Source organism: Armigeres subalbatus, chromosome 2, assembly GCF_024139115.2.
Source record: "Armigeres subalbatus isolate Guangzhou_Male chromosome 2, GZ_Asu_2, whole genome shotgun sequence".
Classification (NCBI taxonomy): Eukaryota; Metazoa; Arthropoda; class Insecta; order Diptera; family Culicidae; genus Armigeres; species Armigeres subalbatus.
Genome location: NC_085140.1, coordinates 399,670,855 through 399,691,577, shown reverse-complemented (window position 1 = coordinate 399,691,577; position 20,723 = coordinate 399,670,855). Strand labels below are relative to the sequence as shown.

The following is a 20,723-nucleotide window of genomic DNA, read 5'->3' as shown; positions in this document are numbered from 1 at the left end:
AATCTCCTTACTTGGGTGGGAATCGAACCCACACTCTACAGCAAGCAAATGCGGTCGGCCACGAAGTCCACGTTCCGATTAGCACATATGTTCCAATTTAGTTGTCATAAAAAGTATTTTGAACATGGAATATTTTATGTATTTTGGACATCGAAATATATATTGAATCAGTTAGTGGCTACATTTTGCGTGTTTTTCAAGCATTTTTTTTTACATGGGATTATTTTTTTCAAAAATATTTATCTTGTGTCTGTTTAGTTTGTAACCCTATTAGCATTTTTTTTATTTCTCACATAAACAAGATATAGCCATAGGCAATTGAACAAAAACTGATACGGGCAAAAATATCGAAGCGTCACAAAATCATATACTTCAATAAATTTTCAGTGACATTTAAGAAACAAAGCCTCAAAGTAGGGAGGATTAGACCAAAACGTTCACCGTCGCCCGTGGGTTGATTCATGTCTCGCTGCCGAAATATTTTATTTCTGTGCTGATGACGTCTTCTTGCAATTGCATATCTCAACCAGTGATGGGTAATTTCATTTCACAAGTTATTTACAGTTGTGTGTTTTTTTATGAAAGCTGCATCTTACAGGGTCTTATATGGTTTTCTAACAGGCCATTGCTTTTAAACTGAAGTTGGCTGCGTGAGAGTCGAATTAGTGTCAAATGATATTACCGTCTTGCCATTGCTTGACATATATTTTTTTAATTTCGCTCTCATGCCTCACACTGCCTTTGTATAAGTGATGATCTTTATTAAAATTGAAAAAAAATCACTTTGATAAAGTAATAAAAAACAATCACTTTGATAAGTTAATTTAAAAAAATCACACTTTCACTATCAAAATTTCTCAATTGAAAATAAATTCAGAAAAAAAATTAACCGAATTGGAAATATCAATCTCATGACATTTTTGTGGCATTTCTCAACACTGATCTCAACTGGTCAATTGTCGGCTCTCAGCTCTTCGGAGGCAAAATTAATAACAATTCTCATTAAACCCTTTTCGGTTTAGCAATAGAAAGTTAAAACTAGATCCTGTGAAAAACGTGGACACTTGTACACAAGTCAATCGAAACGGATCTGCCAAGTAATATCCAGAAAATTTCAAATATCATACGAAAATCAAAGATAATTTTAAAACGAATTACTGAAAATCAAGTTTCAATTTATGATTTAGAAGGGGAAATTATCGAAAAACTTGCATCTTTCTGCAAACAAGTAGTCTCACAAAATTCTACAAAACAAAGAAAAATTTGCAAGTTTCTAAACGTTTTTCGATAAATTTTAACAATTTCATTTTGGGTTTTCGGTTTTTTCTCCATGCTCCTCAAATATTAATTCTGATATATTGTATTGAAATTAGAGAATTTACAATCCATTACTCAACTCAAATGTAATTTACTTACTAAATTCTTTAAAAAGGCAAACTTAACCTGAACCGGAGCTTTAACCCTTATCTGCAAACTTTTTTCATGTATCATGCAATTAAATTGAATGAATTAATATGATAAACCATAACTTAAAAAAACCTAGATCTCGTCCATTATAAATTATATTGAAATAATCACATTAGAAAGTTCAAATACAGCTCTTCACAGGAAACGAAATTCTCAAGGGGGTGGTTTGAGAAAAAACAATGATTTTTCCATAATTCCGAAATGCAATGTCCGATCGGGCCAATTTTCAATAGCAAACAATAGGACCCCGTCGAATGCAACTTGTTACGAGTAAATCGGATAATGCTAAGTTCTAAAAAGTATGTCTACAAAAATTTTAGACATACACACATATACACACATACAGACATCTCCTCAACTCGTCGAGCTGATTCAATCGGTATATAACCTTATGGGTCTCCGGGCCTTCTATCAAAAGTTCTATTATGGAGCAATCATATAGCATTTCGGTACAACTTTGTTGTACGAGAAAGGCAAAACTGCTTGTAGCAGTACACAACGGGAAAAAATTGTCCGTAACGCGAATAAATTCAATATCTCGGTTCGGTATGGGCGGATTGCGCTGAAATTTTGACACAATTCGTAGATTTTTCATGGGAATCGTGCAAAGGTGGTTAAGTTCACTGCACGAAACTTCAAGACCTCGTTTTACCCCAATGCCCCTTATTTGATATGTAAATCGTCAAGTTCAGATTTACAAATAATCGACAAAAAATGACACATTTGGCATCAAATTTGACCGAAACTCGTGTTATGTGAGCTCTACTGTACGATGTTGGGAACTGAGATCTTGCTGATTTTACCCAACGTTCTAATTTTCCTCAAATTGCTTACTAATAACCTCACATTACTAGTCTGATTTAGAATTTGTCAGCGAATCGAGTGGAGTTATGTTGGTCTACGACTAAAGAAGCTAAAATATTGAGGTTGGGAAGATTCTAGAAAAGCAAAAAACTTCCTGATCAGTGGTGGATCGTCCTGGTAGAGGCAGAAAGCGCAAAACGGATACCAAGATCATACGTGAAGTGAAGAAGAACACGAAGATAACTGTCCGCGAGATCCAGAAAACCCTTCAACTACCAGTTTTAAGTCGAACTGTTCGTCGCCGTCTCGTAGCACAGGGGTTAAAGAACAAAATTGCCCGAAAGTGCCCATTTATCAACAAGGCAAACGATGCTAAGCGGTTTCAATTTGCTAAGGAGCATGCTGATAAGCCATTGGAATTCTGGAAAACGATTCTATAAACAGACGAGCTGTTCAACCAAAAGCGGCGAGTTCATGTATGGTGCAGGAGCGCCTCATCCAAGGTACGGTGGCATAATGACGGCTGATTCCTACATCAACATCCTGCGGGAAAATTTGAAGGTTTCGCTGATCCAGATGGGCCTTGAAAAGAAATTTACATTTCAACACGACAACGACTCGAAGCATACTGCCAAGAAGATCAAGTCTTACTTCCGGTCATGTAGGATCAAACCATTGGAATGGCCACCACAACAAAGCCCGAACCTCAACCCTATCGAGAATTTGTGGGCGATTCTCGATAGTAATGTTGATAAAACTGGTGTTACAAATAAAGCTAATTATTTTTGAGGGTGCCTGGAAAAAAGCTGAATCCCTTTCAGGCCCATTTTTTTCCAATTTTTCCAAAATGTTCCATTTGTTTTCGTGATTTATAATGGAGAACTGACAAAACAAGTTGTAAAATATTTTTTTCGGATGTACTAGATCATCCAAACTGTCCTTGAGTCCGGAACTTGCGATCTACAGTTACAATGCGAGCTTTTTTCGTCACTCTAAGCTTGAATATGTATTCAACCATGTCCATAACATATTCCTAAAGATCAAAAGAAATGGTCAGATGGTTTTGGGATATCCTGGGTTATCCAAACTGTTCTTGAGTACAGAACCTGCGATCTACAGCCACGAAACTAGATTTTTTCGCCACTAGAAGCTTGGATATGTATTCAACCATACCCATAATATACTCCAGAAGACCATGAGACATGGTAAGATGGTTTTGAGATATCCCGGGTCATCCAAACCGTTATTGAGTTTAGAACTTGTGATCTACAGCCATCACTTTAGCTTTTTCGTCGCTCCAGCTTGGATATGTATTCAACTATATCCATAATATATTTGTGAAGATCAAGAGACATGGTTAGATGGTTTTGGGATATCCTGGGTCATCCAAACTATCCTTGAAGTCAGAACTTGCGATCTACAACCACCACTCTAACTTTTTTCGTCGCTCCAAGCTTGGATATGTATTCAACTATGTCCATAACATATTGCAGAAGACCAGAAGACAAGGTAAGATGGTTTTGGGACATCCTGGGTTATCCAAACCGTCATTGAGTTTAGAACTTGCGATCTGCAGCCCCCACTATAGCTTTTTTCGATGCTTCAAGCTTGGATATGTATTCAACCATATTCATAACATATTCATGAAGATCAAAAGACATGCTTAGATGGTTTTGGGATATCCTGGGTCATCCAAACTGTCCGTGAGTACCGATCTACAGCTTCCAAGCATCTCAAAACTATCTTATCTTATCCGTTGACCTCCCGAGAGGTGTATTGGATATAATTGAACGGATATTGAAGCTTTGAGTACTGAAAAGAGCTTCTAAGCAGCTGTAGATCTCAAGTCTCGAAGTCAAGGATTGTTTGGATTGCCCAGAATATCTAATAACTATCTTACCATATCCGTTGATCTCCCGGTATGTTTAGTGGACATAATTGAACCAATATTGAAGCTTTGGGTACCGGAAAAATCTTCTAATCAGCTGTAGATATCAAGTCCTGAACTCAAGGATAGTTTGGATTCCCAGAATATCTCATAACCATCTTACCATATCCGTTGACCTCCCGAGAGGTGTAATGGATATAATTGAACCAATGTTGAAGCTCTGAGTACCAAAAACGAACTTTTAAGCAGCTGTAGATCTCAAGTCCTGAACTCAAGGATAGTTTGGATTGCCCAGAATATCTCATAACTATCTATCCATATCTGTTGACCTCCCGGGAGGTGTAATGGATATAATTGAATGGATATTGAAGCTTCGATTACCGAAAAGAGCTTCTAAGCAGCTGTAGATCTCAAGTCCCTAACTAAAGGATAGTTTGGATTGCCCAGAATATCTCAAAATTATCTTACAATATTCGTTGACCTCCCGGGAGGTATAATGGATGTAATTGAACGGATATTGAAAACCGAAAAGAGGTCCTAAGCAGCTGTAGATCTCAAGTCTCGAAGTCAAGGACAGTTTGGATTGCCCAGAATATCTCATAACTATCTTACCATATCCGTTGACCTCCCGGGGGGTTTAATGAATATAATTGAACGAATATTGAAGCTTTATTACTGAAAAGAGCTTTCAAGCAGCTGTAGATATCAAGTCCTGAACTCAAGAACAGTTTGGATTGCCCAGAATATCTCATAACTTCATAACTATTCTTACCATATCCGCAGACCTCCCGGGAGGTGTAATGGGTATAATTGAACGAATATTGAAGCTTTGAGTACCGAAAAGAGCTTCTAAGCAGCTGTAGATCTCAAGTCCCGAACTCAAGGACAGTTTGGATTGCCCAGAATATCTCAAAACTATCCTACGATATCCTTTGTCCTCCCGGGAGGTGTAATGGATATAATTGAATGCATATTGAAGCTTTCAGTACTGAAAAACGATTTTCTTGCAGCTGTAGATTTCAAGCCCTATACTAAAGGAATGTTTGGATGGCCTAGGACGTTCAAGGAACTTAAAAAATAGTTTATTGTACAACACAGTAGCTCTACGAATAAAAATCTTATTTTGAAACAATACAATCCGCTGTCAATACACCTAAAATTTTATCTTTCGTAACTTCACCGTATTCATGACGTTCTAGGTTGTCGTAGGGCCTTGATCGCCCATGCCTGCTATTTTTCCCTAGTAGGGGAGTTAATTTTAAGCAATTTTGCTGAAGAGATTGTTCAATTTTATCCATCGTACGATTTTATACATCCATTTTTCTGTTGGGGTCAGAAAGGGTGTACGGAATCAAATTGAATCACTTTGAACTACTCGCCAAAAATTAGTCTATCAGCCGATTGTCATGAAATTATCAGAAACTGAACTACAATATGTAACCTTTATTTCACTGTAGTTCTTGAATACAGCCGAATGCTGGAACTTTTTTCTTAAATGAGCTCATAAGATTTTGTACACGTCCTTAACATTTTAAGCCGGCAATCTATCCCAACAAAAAATCAATTAAATTTAACTTAATTAACGCCAACTTTCCCAAAGAAACCATATTTTTTAACGGCTCTAACTATTATAAAAAACGAAAGCAGAAAATCAAAAAAAGTGCTGCAGTGTGAACCGGTCTGAACAATGAGATTGATGCTCTCCCAAAATCTGACGAATATCAGTCATGTAGCATAGTTGGCTACATGCTCGCCATACAAGCGGATGGTTATGGGTTCAATTCCCAACCCCAGCGCATTACCGTCACGGCTGCCTGATGACGACTGACAACTTGTTCTTCTGGGAGGCATTCCTCCAACGTTACCCGAATAAAAGGAAACCGAACAATGCTACGATCATTGGATACACGACATGGACAAACGGACGCAATGGACTCACGATGAGATGGACTGTCAACGACAACAATAAATGAGTAATGGAAAATCTAAAAATAGATTCTGTGTTGATTCTGTACAGCAGAATATCACAGTAGATCTCGGCACAGTAGCGGTTAAATAACACAAAGTGCCTATCGAATAAGAAAGGAATAAAAATAAATCATTCCAAAATTAGATTTTAGCGCTTTTCTAATTTTTTGATTTTGGTTTAAAAACAAAAAAGAAAGTTTATTGGATAGTTTACCTGTATTAGTCACTATCAGGCTTTCGTTTCCACTGCATACTAGATCAAAAGAACATAACAAAATCTTCTCTCTTTCATATCAAAGAGAGATTTCTCTCGTCAGATAACTCGATGAAAAGTCATTTTTAGGCAATTTTGTTATATTCCAAAATTTTAATAATGTTATATTGCTTCATGGAAATGCTTCACAAATAATTCACTTTAATTAAGGCACATACTCAAAAACGCTCGACAATACTTCATTTATCGGCCGATTAAATTATTCATTAGACAGATGATGGTCTATTACATTTATCCGAGTTTAACGTTTACTCACATTCGCTAGATAGGCCATGATTTACACTTGTAGAAACAAACAATTGAATAGGAGGAGCCTTATCATGCTATGACTTTAGTTTACATAAATAAATACTGCTCGTTGTCAACTTTATAAATCCCAAACTGAATGCTTCATCCGACAAATAACTTCTTCAAAATGTTCAAACCACAGTTACACAAACACATATTTCGCTGAAGCAATGTCAGCAAAAAATAACCTTCAAAGTTTGCACAAAACAAAACCTTCAGCTGCGCTTCAGCGCCAAGAAATTCCACAGCCACTGAATGAAACTAACCAAACCAGAGCAGCCAGTAAACAATCGTACGACTGTAGATAGAACTCGAGTAACGACGCGACACACCGCCGGAAAAAAAATAAACCAACCAACGAACGCCACTGGTAAAGCAATGTTTTTGTAGTGAAAAATAAAACTTTGCTGTAAGTACGGAAAGTTCGCCTTATGCGCTGCATTTAATTCTACCAAAGTGGCGACACGTGGCAAGATTGGTTAAGTCAGAAGCTCAAGAAAGGAAAGATCTCTAATGTATTTGTTTGTATAGATATCCAAACAATTTTAAATATCTCTAATTACCCATCCAAAAAACAGGAACCTGTGGGAAAACCTAGATTGGGCAGGTAAATCAACACCGTGGAGAATCCGGAAGAATTTTTCGTCCCATTTACTGTATGTCGCCTCATTCTTATGAACAGGTAACAACAATTCCCATCCGTGTCGCATGCTTTTTAGATGGATATTTCCTTTTCTTGCATTCCACGTCGAAACAGTAGGTGTGAAAGGAAGCAAAATTTTAAATGTTTACTGTAAGGGGGTTTCCCGAATTTCTTCTTTTTCGCAGATGGAACAGAGTCATTATAAGTTGAGCAATCGTATTTTTGACAGTCGTTTTCTGTTCATAATTTTTCCCGTAAACGACAACAGCTTCAAATTCTCATATCTAAGCACAATCACCTGAAGGTAGTAAGTGCAACCAATTTTCCAATTACCATTAAGGTATTAATTGCAACAATTCTGCGACAAGGCCAATTTTCTTCTAAATTTCTGCTAATGCCCAACACCGGATCCATTAGAATTCAGAAACACCGCTAATCTTTCACTGTCAAAAGTCGGCATCTCTCTATAACGGTACGCTCTTTCACCCTATGTTCCGCGTTGATCTTGACCAGTGCGTCAACCGGCCAGCCAGCCGGTAGCAGATCAAAAGAAGACGAGTCACCGAGTCGCTTACAATTATGGTCGTCGAACAGACGACAGCTCGCCAGCTGCATTTTCAGTTTCGCATTCGACCGAGTGGAATAATATCTCAAGGGAACGTCAAACAAACGACCAAACACAGTCCGACGATGACGACAACAGTGTGCTAGTGCCGAAATGCAAGCCCAATTAAACTTGGCATATGAACCTCCGACCAAACAGAATGGCTTCGTGTGCTGATAAGCTGTTTTGACATTTTAGCAATTAGAAGTTGCCGAAAAAAGTAATTTCGTAAATAAGTTATTTCTTCGCAAAGATAAGTTTGCTTTCTTCGTTTCGACCGAATCAGGCCCATCAAACGGTACAACTTCTTCTCGAGGAAAAGAAGGAAAACTCCCCGAGAACTTTTATCCGCATATGTACAACTAGGTGGTAGTCGTTTCAAACACCATACAGGCACATGTAGGTAGCTACATTTTATAGATGTGAAGAAAGACAGCTGCTGCCATCAGCAGCGACGGCAGTGGATGGTAGTGCGCCACTTTTTGGAGCTTCAATCCAAAACTACAACAGCTGAAGGATTTCCCCTTCCGACCAGCTCTTTCAACAAACTGATGGCAAGCAAACAAACAACTGGACTCCCGACAGTCAGAGCAGTTGCCGACAGGCTGCTCCGGCTGGGTCCAGTTGTCTTGAAAAATTAATCCTTTCAACATACAGAACCCAAAACAAAGCAACACAAACATATCCCCACTTCCGTGCTGCCGCACATCGGGGTATCTTCTTCCCATCGATTAAGAGTAGGTAAAAGTTTTTCCACGCGAGACTTTTCACTTTAAACTTTGACTTCACCCTCGCCCGAATCGACGACAGCAAGGACGACGTCGTCGAAGAGGACGATCACGAACGTCGCACACGTGTCGACAGCCACCATTCCCAATAACTCCTCTGAAAACGAGAGTCCATCGTCCGAGACACGACGACTCACGAGACGAGAGTGAGTGTGTTATATCGGATGTCACCTCTAATAGCCCTCCGCTGCCAGGCAGGGTGATACAATTTGGGATTTTCCGTTCGTCTCTCCTTTGCACACGAACGGACATTATTTGACCGCTCGCGCGAAGTATAGCGGCGATGGTGTGTGCCAGTCTCTAGCAGTGCCAGTGGTGGCAATTCAATTCAGCAAGCCTGTGAACACTGTTTTGTAGAGAAGGAAGGCAATTCCACAAGGCCCGTCCAATTGTCGTCCTCACGGTGCGGAAGGTGAGACGTATGGAAAAAGAAAACAACACTCAAATGGCCATTAGTCTTCATTTCCAAGTGTAGTCCATTTGTTTGACTTTCATGACAATTTGCTTTATTTGGATTACCTATACGTCGGTCGATGGTGGTGTTCGGACTGGGAAATGGTTTCATTGAATTTCCATAACAGTCAACATTCGTCAATGAGATGCAGACTGTCGCATAGTTTTCAGATATGGTGAACTACGCATTAAAAATTGTTTTCATATTACCCAATTCGAACTCCTCGATGCGATAATGATGTAATTTTAAAATAAAGGAATATAATACATATTTCAAGCAAAAATATGTCGCTTGATACTTGAAAAACTAAAACAAATCATTCAGTAACGATACTGTCTTTCTCACATTCAGACACCATTCTTAGCGGCAATAAACTAAAGTAATCTTTTAAATATAAAAAGCAAGGTTGACATTTGTATGACCACGCATCATTAAAAAACGGACAGACCAGTTTCTGTTGATTTGCATGCATTTTCTGCTTCTATTTACGACGAAAATGTAATGATGAAAATGGAAAACTTTGAAAATCAAATTTCAATCTTTTCGATGGAATGATCTTTCGTACATTTTGCGAGCGATTTTTAAAATTTGATCATGTACATGAATGTAACATGAAAATTGCATCACCATTCGTTACTGGTTTTGGCTAATATATATTAACCTTTCACTTACAAGTAACAGAACTGAACAATAATTTTCAAAAACATTTGGAAGAACCGATTAATTAACAATGTTTTAATATTAAGCGTCTGTTTAGTAAGACCGAATTAAAGCATTTCCAAACAAAATGTCGAAAATTCAAAATGTAAAAAGATCATTCGGATGTTTTACCGCTGCCCGTTTTTAGTCCACCCAAAAATGTGTTTCTCAGGGAAAACGTCTGATTAATCGTTTGAAGGGGTTTCGTAAGCTGGAAATTACTGGAAGTGGTCCATATTGCCCCATTTCACCCCGTTTTGACCCATTTTCAGCTCTGTTTCGATCGATCATATTTGAATCATTTGTTTGAGAAACATTTTTCAAAATTTCGAGGAAACAGCAAAAAAAACTGTTTTTGAACAAATTGGCACCGAATCTTTCGATTTCTTTGATACAGATCAATAGTTTTTTCGAATGATTAAATTGCCTTTTTTGCCCCATTCTACAACAATAAAATTATATCCTGTCTCATTTTGCCCCAATTGAGCTTAACCATCCGGGACTCGCATGGTTCTGCATCACTCACGCAGTTCTGCTTCTGTTGTGAACTGAAAGCGTACTTTTTTCAAAAGTGTTATACTTTTTACAACGGTGCGAGTCCCGGAAGGTTAAATGTAGCAAATAACAAAACTATTCAATATTTTTTTAATTTTTATGCACCGCGTAAATAAAAACTTCGTAAAAAAAAACCGCATTGATTCCAAGACCCGTGGTAAAAAAGTCGCGTAAAATACAACCCGCATAAAAAATCGCGTAAAAAGCTATTCAATTGTGAAATTACCTTGAATAAGTTTTGAAAATAAATAAAAGTAAATAGAAGAATTTCCAAGAAAAAAGGAAAAAATAGAGAGAAATATGGAACCATACTTTCACCTGAGCTGATCAACAAAAGTGTATTGTGATAAATTTTGATTCACTTAAGCGAAACAGAAGCCCAAAGTTTCTGCACGACGGAAAGTTATTGGTTATTTTCGATAGACGTCACATTCAAGGACAATTGAGACCAAATTTACTATATTTATCTCCTTGAAAGAGTTTTGATAGGATACATTTGATTAGGATTGGTATTGTGGTAGGTGAATTTTAGATTTTTAGCGAGATTATGAAAAATAATTCGATTTCATTGAATATGATCTACAGACTTGCAGGAAGCAGAAGAAGAAAAAAGTCAATAACATGCCGCATATGTCAAAACCTGGGCCTACAATAAACTTTTGTGTGTAAGATCGTTATGCAAAGTGATAATGATGATGAACCATGAGTGAACTTCATTATACGACGCTTCCACGGGACCAGTTCAACATGGTCCGTGCTGGTAAAGTATTGACGATGTTGATAAGCAAATTTATTAAGGAAAATTCTGTAAAACAGCAATTATTTTGTAAGCAATTTGTAACTATGAAAAATAACAATTGAAGTGTAGGTTCAAGAATACTTGTAGCGGCGGTTACTCTCCATTATCCGAAAGCATCATAACCCTGTACTATTTTGGCTTGTTTTGATATCAGTGTATTACGCGATGGACACGGTAATCTGGTACAAAGCAAAAGGAATCGAATCCGTACTCAAGGAGATGGATTCTCTAAACCATTCCCAGGAAATTTCTATTGAAACTTTTTGGGCTTTGACAAAGGTACATTTATGAAAGCACTTTAAGGAAGCGGACTCCATCATAGCTTCTTTTTTTTAAGATTGAAAGTGTAGAAGCTAATGGGTACCATCTGATCAAAATCTCACTTCTTGACGTACGATTAAAAGGATCTCGGATAAGTGATACTAAATTGCAGTAGAGTATAATAAAGGACATAATAGCGAAAGAATAATCAATTATTTCAAAAAAAAAACAAAATCGTAATATTATTTTTAATTCGTGCTAATACTTTCTGGGACAGCCTATGGATTCTTGATAGTTGCAATAGTTTTACAGTTGTCTTTTGAAAAATGTTCAAAACAGTATGTGATGCTTCGACTCTACGACACTACCCATAATTCCATTACCCATAATGCCACTACCCCGAAGGCCACTACCCCGAACGCCACAACCCCGAATGAGTCACTACCCCGAATGTCATTACCCCTAATGGGACACTACCCCGAATGAGCCAGTACCCTGAATTAGCCATTATTTCAAGTTTATGTTTCAATTCAATTAAAAAATGATACTCATTATATTTTTTTTACAAAATGAATATGAATGAACAATAATTGGAAATGAAGCTGTTTCATTGCAGTAAGGAACTAAGTATTCTTACTCCGTATGATCCCGTTCCACTTCGTATGGCACTCTTCAAGATTCCTGAATGGCAGGGGGAGATTATGCAGCACGTTTTCATGCACAATGCAGAGAGTTGGAGGCAATTGCGGTCCTAGTAGCATGGCTACTAGGGCAACAAGGTAGAAGTTGTTCCTGGTCGCTGTAGTAAAAGCAACGAATTCTGGATGAAACGTGGTCTAAATCTCAAAATCGACGAGGGGGTGAATGGGTGAGTAAGAGTTAGTTAGTGAATAAGTGAGTGAGTAAGAGTGAGCGAGAAAGAGAGAGCGAATGGTTGAGAGTAAATGAGTGAGTAAAAGTGGATGAGTGAGTAAGAGTGGTTAAGTGAGTAAGAGTGGGTGAATGAATGAGAGTGGGTGAATGAGTAATAGTTAGTGAGACAGAGGAAGTGTGTGAGTAAGGGGGTTTGTGTATGAGAGTAAGAGGAAGGCAGATCTTGTTTGTCTTCGGGAAGTTGCGTTGACTTAAAGAAGGCATCATCTCGTTTCGCCTTCTATCGAGCAGACGTTAGTTTTAAAAAGGCAGTATTTCCTCTGTGTGCCTTATCGAGGTATAAATAAGTCCATTAAAAGGTGGCATCATCTCCTCTGTCTGCCTTATTCCGGGCAAACCCGTCAATTTAAAGAAGGTATTATCTCCTCTGTCTGTCTTATACCGGGCAAACGCGTCCATTTAAAGAAGGCATCATCTCCTCTGTCTGCCTTATACCGGGCAAACCCGTTCATTTAAATAAGGCATCATATCCTCTGTCTGCCTTATACCGGGCAAACACGTTCATTTAAATAAGGCATCATATCCTCTGTCTGTCTTATACCGAGCAAACGCGTCCATTTAAAGAAGGCATAATTTCCTCTGTGTGCCTTATACCGAGCAAAGCCGTCCATTCAAAGAAGGCATCATCTCCTCTGTCTGTCTGATACCGGGCAAAACGTCCATTTAAAGAAGGCATCATCTCCTCTGTCCGTCTTATACCAGGCAAACGCGTTTATTAAAAAAAAAAAAAGGTCATATCTATAAGGCATACATATACCGAGCAAACTCGTTCATTTAAACAAGGCAGCATCTCCTCTGTTCGCCTTATACAAGGAAAACGCATTCTGTTGGAAAAAAGGATCTCATACTCTATTTCGTAGAATAGTACTTTTCCAGGACATAATGACAGGAATGACAGTTAAAGCTAATTAGAAGAAAAATCAAAACTGTTGGTTAAACTGGTTGGTTAAAAACTGTTGCGATGCATCGATATCTGTTGGTGTTAAACCCAACAATAGAATACTATAAATTCTAAATGTTTTCGGGGTAATTGCCTTTCGGGGTAATGGATTGCGGGGTAGTGTACCATTCGGGGTAATGACTTTCGGGGCACTGTCCCATTCGGGGTTGTGGCCTTCGGGGTAATGGCATTCGGGGTACTGGAATTCGGGGTACTGGGGTGGAGCCGATGCTTCTGTCTTGTATAAATAACATAAACAAATCATGATATTGTGAAAATTATTAATCACATATTTTTCTAATTTGCTTTAGGGTGACCCATTCCGTGTCAGGCAGGAAAATCGGCGATTTCGAAAATTAACTACTAGGGTGCCAATGGAATGTATGGGAAAAATTTGACCATCGAATTTCAAAAACGGATAGTGCTCAAAAGTTTCATCTCCTATGCAAAATTTCAGCTCAATCGAACTTTGTTAAGTGTTTGACCAAATCGGTCAATGTTTTTTCGATTTTTTTTATGCCGATGTCTTTAAAATGCATGAAACGTCGAGATCTGGTGTCATCTCGAAAAAAAAAATTGAAGAGAATTGACTTTTTGGGACTTGAAAAATAATTTCGAAATAAAAAAAAAATTTTTGATGCCAAATATGTCAAAAATTCATGAAACGTCAAGATCTGGTGTTATCTTTTATGTTTAAGAAATGCATGAAACGTCGAGATCTGGTGTTGACTCGAGGTTTCATGCATTTCTAAGACATTTGGCATAAAAAAATCGATTTTCAAAAAAAAACCCAAGTCCCAAAAAGTCAATTTATTCCAAAAAAAAATAAATCTCCAAAATTTTCAAAAAAAAATCCTGTTTCAAAAATTTTTTAGGTCTCAAAAAGTCAACATTTTTCAAAAACAAATTTTTACGAGATAACACCAGATCTTGACGTGTCATGCATTTATAATACATTATTTGGCATAAAAAACATTCAACGCGCCCCACAACACCCCCCCCCCCTTCTTGGGAAATTTTCGTGTTTCAAAATAGTCAAACTTTGGCCGCTTTGGTCAAACACCCCTTTCCCGGCACCGGGAATCGAACCCAGCTATCCTCAGCATGATCTTGCTTTATGGCCGCGCATCTTGCCGCTAGGGTCAAGATGGCCCCATTATGTGAATACTTCATGAAATAATTATTTTTCGTGATTTTTACTGCAACTACTTTGGTTTCAAATTTGTAATTGAAAGATGGATTTCAAATAACATATAAAAAAATAGATGCGTCGGACAAGCTAGTCATACATATGGAAAAAAAATCATTGATTCCTCATACATACACCATGAAGAGCAACCATGCGTCTCCATGTATTGAGGTGCACATATTGTTGTTGTTTGGCGTATGGCGTTTAAAAAAACATAATTGAAAAATGAAATCTCCGAAACGGCTCGTTCGACATCTCTATTTTTCATATGTTATGTAAAATTGAAAATGTGGAAATAAAGAGTCGTTGAAAACAAACACTCGAAATTGGTCGCTTCTAATTATTTTCGGAAAGGAAAGATTCTATCAAAATTACGAATATCGGAAGATCGAATATTGATTATATATTAGAGTGGGGCATCATAGTCATTTTTTCAAATCAATGGTTTTTCGATACCATTCGGGGTCCCAAACAACTGTGCAAAATTTGAGCCCGATTGGTTGCTTCCTCGCTTTCCGCATCGCGTTTGAAGTTTGTATGAAAATTAGTATGGGAAAACGTACATTTTTGCATTTTTACTTCTAGAGGTTTCAGTTCATCGTAAACCAAGTGGCACATTGTGTTAAAGTATAACCCGAAGGATGCCGAAAAACTTTGCTGAAGAAGGTGCGTTGCTAGAATGTCCACAAAAAAAGTTATAACCCTTCGAAGATTGCTTGTTCAAGCCATATGCAAAAATCGATTATTCTGCCAGCACTGCCGAACTACATGGAGCAAAAATTCAACTGAATGTTATTTCGAAATCATTCATCTTATAGGGCTGGGATGCTAATTGGAGTTATTCGGAATCATTTCTCAACGTTTAAATCGGGTCAAGAATAAAGAAGAGTTTTACCTACAAACAACTGGTAGTGCTGGCAGAAACATTGATTTCTTCCATATGGTTCGAATAATTAATCTTCGAAGCGTAATAACATTTTTTGTAAACGTTCCAGCAACGTACCTTCTTAAGCTAAGTGTTTTGGTATCTTTCAGACTATATGCTAACGAAATTAGTCACGTGATTGACGATGAATTGAAATCACTAAGAGCAAAAATGTTAAGAAGTGCGTTTTCCCATACTAATCTCCATATAATTTTAAAACACGATGCGGAAAGCGAGGACACAACCAATTGCGCCCATATTTTACACCGTTGATTGGGGTCCCAAAACGAATCAGAAAATCCTTGATCCCATTTGATTGGATAATGTTTGCGTTATTTCGTACAACTGCGCCCCACTCTATTATATATACTTTTTTAATAAAATTTCTGTTATGTGATTATACTTTTTAAATAAAATTTCTAAAAAAAGGAACCGAAAAACGATTTAAAAAAACTGATTTTATTGTTATTGTTATATGCAATAGGCGATCCAATTCGAGTGCCGGACGTTAGGATAAGGACGTTAGGCATAATGGACAATATTTGGCAAAGCGGACGTTAAGTGAGAGTGGTATTCCTTCTTGTAAAAGTACTTGTACGGAGATACATTTCTATTCTTAAATCACGCATTTGTCTGGTATACGCCAAAATAGAATATTTTGTTATTTTAAATTTATTTTTTACACATATTTGAGGCATGCAAATAAATGCAACATTTAAACATGAGGCTACCCGTGATAATGCATGCATTTATTAGTATAAGGCGCTTTTAAAGCATGCAATACCAAGGTATTAGTCAATGAAGCAAATGATTCCTTTTATCTTTATTCCAAAGTTTGGTCTAAGGCGAAAAAATAGGGGGAGATCTCCCAGCGCCGGACACCTTCCAATACTGGAAACTTCACAAAACGACACGTGCAAAGGTCCCTCAACCATCTTATTTAGTATAAAAAGAAGCTGTTGAAAAGTCCTTTACTTGTATATTGGATCCTCATGTTATAAACATTCTTCAAAGTTTGAGATTGAAAAAAATCCTTCATTTTTTTGTGTTTTACTTTACTTTAGTTAAATCAATAATAATAATATAATTCAAACGCATTCTCATTATGTGGAGATGATCAAAACCAGCCATGTTTTTAGTAACGATCATGATTCGATGGATATTTTTACCTATCATGTGATTATAGTGCAAAATCAATTTCGGTATCCGTAGCTGTGAGATTTTTCAAGTGACCAAAAAGTCATTCCTTGTACCTATTTTGTGAAACTAACTTCAATTCAATTGTTTTTTCTTGCTGAGAATCAGAAATCCACAGAAAAAAAAAAAGCAGATAGAAAAAAATGCAGATGAAAATGAAAAAAGGTAGGGGGAGAACCCCCAGTGCCGGACACATAAGCCATTTAACGAAAAACTCTCTAATTATCCGGGTTATGTTTACTTGTACACCATATACACAAAATATGATAATTAATGATTCATACAAACTATATTCGATCATTTGAACACGTTTTTGGATGATGTATTTTGATGATGACTTTTGGTGAAAATTTTCACGGTTCAGAAAAGTGTCACCGAGTACCGGACATTATTGCATCATGTTCAAACATGTCCAAGTTCCTATTACATGAGTACACCCAACCAGCGGATGGTAGATTTTAATACAGTTCTGCATAAGAACCTTGCAGAAACTGTATAATAATTGGGCATATACAAAATCTGTATTATTTCAATACAATTATTGTATTGAAATAATACAGATTTGTATTATTTTAATACAATATTTGTATAAAAAGCTTACAGAATTATATATGCCCAGATTTTATACAATAATTGTCAGATTTGTTTTTTGGGTGTAAAGACATCATTTAGAGTAGTAATATTTTTCACTTACTTCGAGTTGTAGATATTAACACGTGTTAATAGAGCTTATTTGACTCTCCAGCTCAATTTCTTACACCCTACTCAAAATTCCCTCTAATTCAATGACATCGTCAATTTTTGTTTCTGTTTATTTCTGTGGTTTTCTGATATATCAGTAAGAGAAAACAATTGAATTGAAGTAATTTTAGCAAAACAGGTGCAAAGAATGGCTATTTGATCACATGAATAAACTCACTGTCCGAACCCGGGAAACAGCTACCGGATACAGAAATTGATGTTGCACCATAGATACATTATACAGTGTCAACCCGATTTTGTCACTCCCCGATTTTGTCGTACCCCCGATTTTGTCACGTTTTCGACCCGGTTTTATCACGTCCCGATTTTGTCACGTTTTCGACCCGATTTTGTCATAAGTCGTTCATTTTATTTTTGTAAATAATACCGCAAACAACATTGATTTTCATGAAAAAAAACCTTTAATGGTTTGTGGTTTATTATAAATAATTTCTGAGTAACTGTCAAGGATTTTTAAGCCGTTTCGACAAGAAATAACGGGTGCCAATCACGCATTTTATCTCGACATAATCAGAATGCATTCCATTGATTTTAATGTTTTATTGATTAAACAACGCTGGACAGTAGGCTTGGCCGCTTTTATAAACCAACGCAAAATGAACTCCCCTGAAAGAAATTCTGACCTTTGACCGGGTCGTATAATGAACATGAACGTATAACAACATGAACGAACGAACATGATCGTATAAAAAACTCTTCAACTACGTTTGGAATTAAATGAAAAGTACTCAACTCGTCTTAGACAGTTGAAGACATTCCACTAAAAGAGCTTAAATATTTTTTTGCAATTCCTGATCACAATACCTGGTTTACAGTTGTCATTTGAGTGATAAAACGGCCTACTTTTCCATACCAACAGAATGGGTGCTTTAATGACCATTATGCAACTCAAATGGGTTGCATAATATTCATTATAGCACTCATTTGGGTGCTATAATGAAAAACCTACATTGGGACAGTAGTTACATGACTACTTTTAGATGAATTAGTTTGGGTGAGTGTTTAAATAGTGTACTCTAAGCGTCTCGTAATAATTGAAATGGTTTGTTGGACATAACATCACAATTTTCCAAAGGCAATTGCATCCATCGCTTCATAGCTTTTCAAGCTATGCAATTTGGCAGATAAGATGGAATCTTATTGTTCTCTGCCGCAACATAATTTATTCGCATGAATGATCATGTGGAGTAAATTCGATTGTACGATTTTGGTATAGATTTATCATATTAAAGCCCATTTTTCGTCATTGCAAAAAATAGCGTGTGCAACTCGTTGCAAAACTCGATTTTTTCAGCACTCGTAGTATTTATCCAACTCGGCAAGCCTCGTTGGATAAACGTACAACTCGTGCTGAAAAATCATCTTTTGCAACTAGTTGCACAAACTACTATTTCTCGTCCGCATAGCATTACCATAACGTTGTTAAACTTTATTGCCGGTACGCCATGTGCTATGCACAAAAATGTTCGCAATTAGTCTGCACTTAAATACCAAGTAACGATAATGTTTCTACCTAAGATTCCTACTGGACAAAGTATTTGCGTAATTTTTGAAATTTTTTTTAAGATCATTGAAATTTGAATACTTATGCATATCACAAACCTCATCGTTCTATTTCTCCCATGCCTACTTTTGTCGATTGTTACCTTTCTGACTCATATTCCGAACACTGGCGTTTTAATGCCCAAAAACTCATGTTTCATCGGTTCTCCGTACTGAGGATCAAGATTACATTCGAATTGAAGATCCGATGGAGAAAATAACACGAATAATGCCAAAATGGCCATTTTAAAGCGAGAGTGCTGAATAGGCAGTGCACAGGTCTATGATTGAACTACAGTTATGATGTGCTTTAAACATAAATATTGACAATAAAAGTGACAGATGTAGTCGAATTTATCACTTTCCAAGATTCTTTTACGAACTGGCTGTGTTTGTGTTCACTAGACTAGACTAGACTAAACTAGAGTGTCAAACAAGCCCTACTAACACTTTTTTGTATCTACAACTCAGAGAAAATGAATAATAATATTATTCTAAATGATCTCTTAACTCATTTAATAGGAATTTGATCATATTTGAACATGATGCTAGTGTCCAATACTAGGGTACACTTTTCTGAACTGTAAAAATTCATCATCAGAATACATGGTTGAAAAAGCGTGTTCAAATGCTCAAACATCTATATGAATCATCAATGATCATATTTTATGTATATGGCATACCAGTAAACATAATTCGGGGTTTTGTGTTTAATACAAAATTCTGTCGTCCATACTTTCATTCTTTATCTATTAAAACTAAGAAATCACCCGCTTATTTTCAACCCAGATAAACAATTTTGTCCTTCCATATTGGTGTATCACGTAGGTTAGCTGTAAGATGCGCGGCAACAAGCCTGGCTAGCTTAAAATCCTATAAGTCTGGATTATTTTTTTTAACATCCCTCTGAAAAGATTGTCAGATTTTCTGAACTGGCACCATGCATCATCATCATAAGGCAACCCAAATGTTAAAATATTAAATTGAATTGAAAAGTTCATAGCTTATCTTGTAAGTCGTTAGAGTCATCCAGACATTGCAATAGCTCTGCAATACCATCATTTGAGCATTTGGCCGGGATTCTGCAGAAAAGCAACAAGCGCCAATAAAAAATATCAATTTAAATTCCTATACACTATACTGCCGTGCCAAGCATAGTTGTCCCATGTCGTTTTCTTACGATGCCATTTCCATTGTGCTGGTGGTGTCGCGTTTGCTCAAATAAGTTATTTCTTTTTCAGACATCATGTCATGGTTAGGCTTTTCTAGTTCTTAAATCCGTTGATAGATTATTTTGTTTGCCACCAGGGTAACAAGAAGGCCATCAACTAAAAACGACATGGGACAATTGCTTGGGACGGCAGTATTGACCACAAAATAAAAATATTGCAATTATTGGTACATTATGATGCAATTTTTTGTTTACCCCACCCAACCAGCGGGCACATTTTAATACAGTTCTGCATAAGAGCCTTACAGAAACTGTATGAAGTTTTGGCATATACAAATTTGGAAGATTCTAATACAACCATTATTGTATTAAAATCTTATAATTTTGTATTATTTTGATACAGTAACTGTATAAGAAGCTTACATTCATTGTGTTAAAACCTTGTAAAATTCTATATGCCAAGATTTTGTAAATAATTGTTAGATTTTTTTTAGTTGTCCGAGTTTTCATAACGTTTTAAACGGAAAACTGGTAGGTACCTATTTGGTATTCTGGCGCAAGCATCATTTGTC

At 36.9% G+C, this 20,723-nt stretch overlaps 1 protein-coding gene across 6 annotated transcripts in view; it reads right to left on the bottom strand.

Annotated features, from left to right (window-relative positions):
- LOC134213273 (aryl hydrocarbon receptor nuclear translocator homolog) overlaps window positions 1-20,723 on the bottom strand; it is a 627,873-nt gene that overhangs the window by 492,225 nt on the left and 114,925 nt on the right. The gene's annotated exons all lie outside the window — the stretch shown is intronic.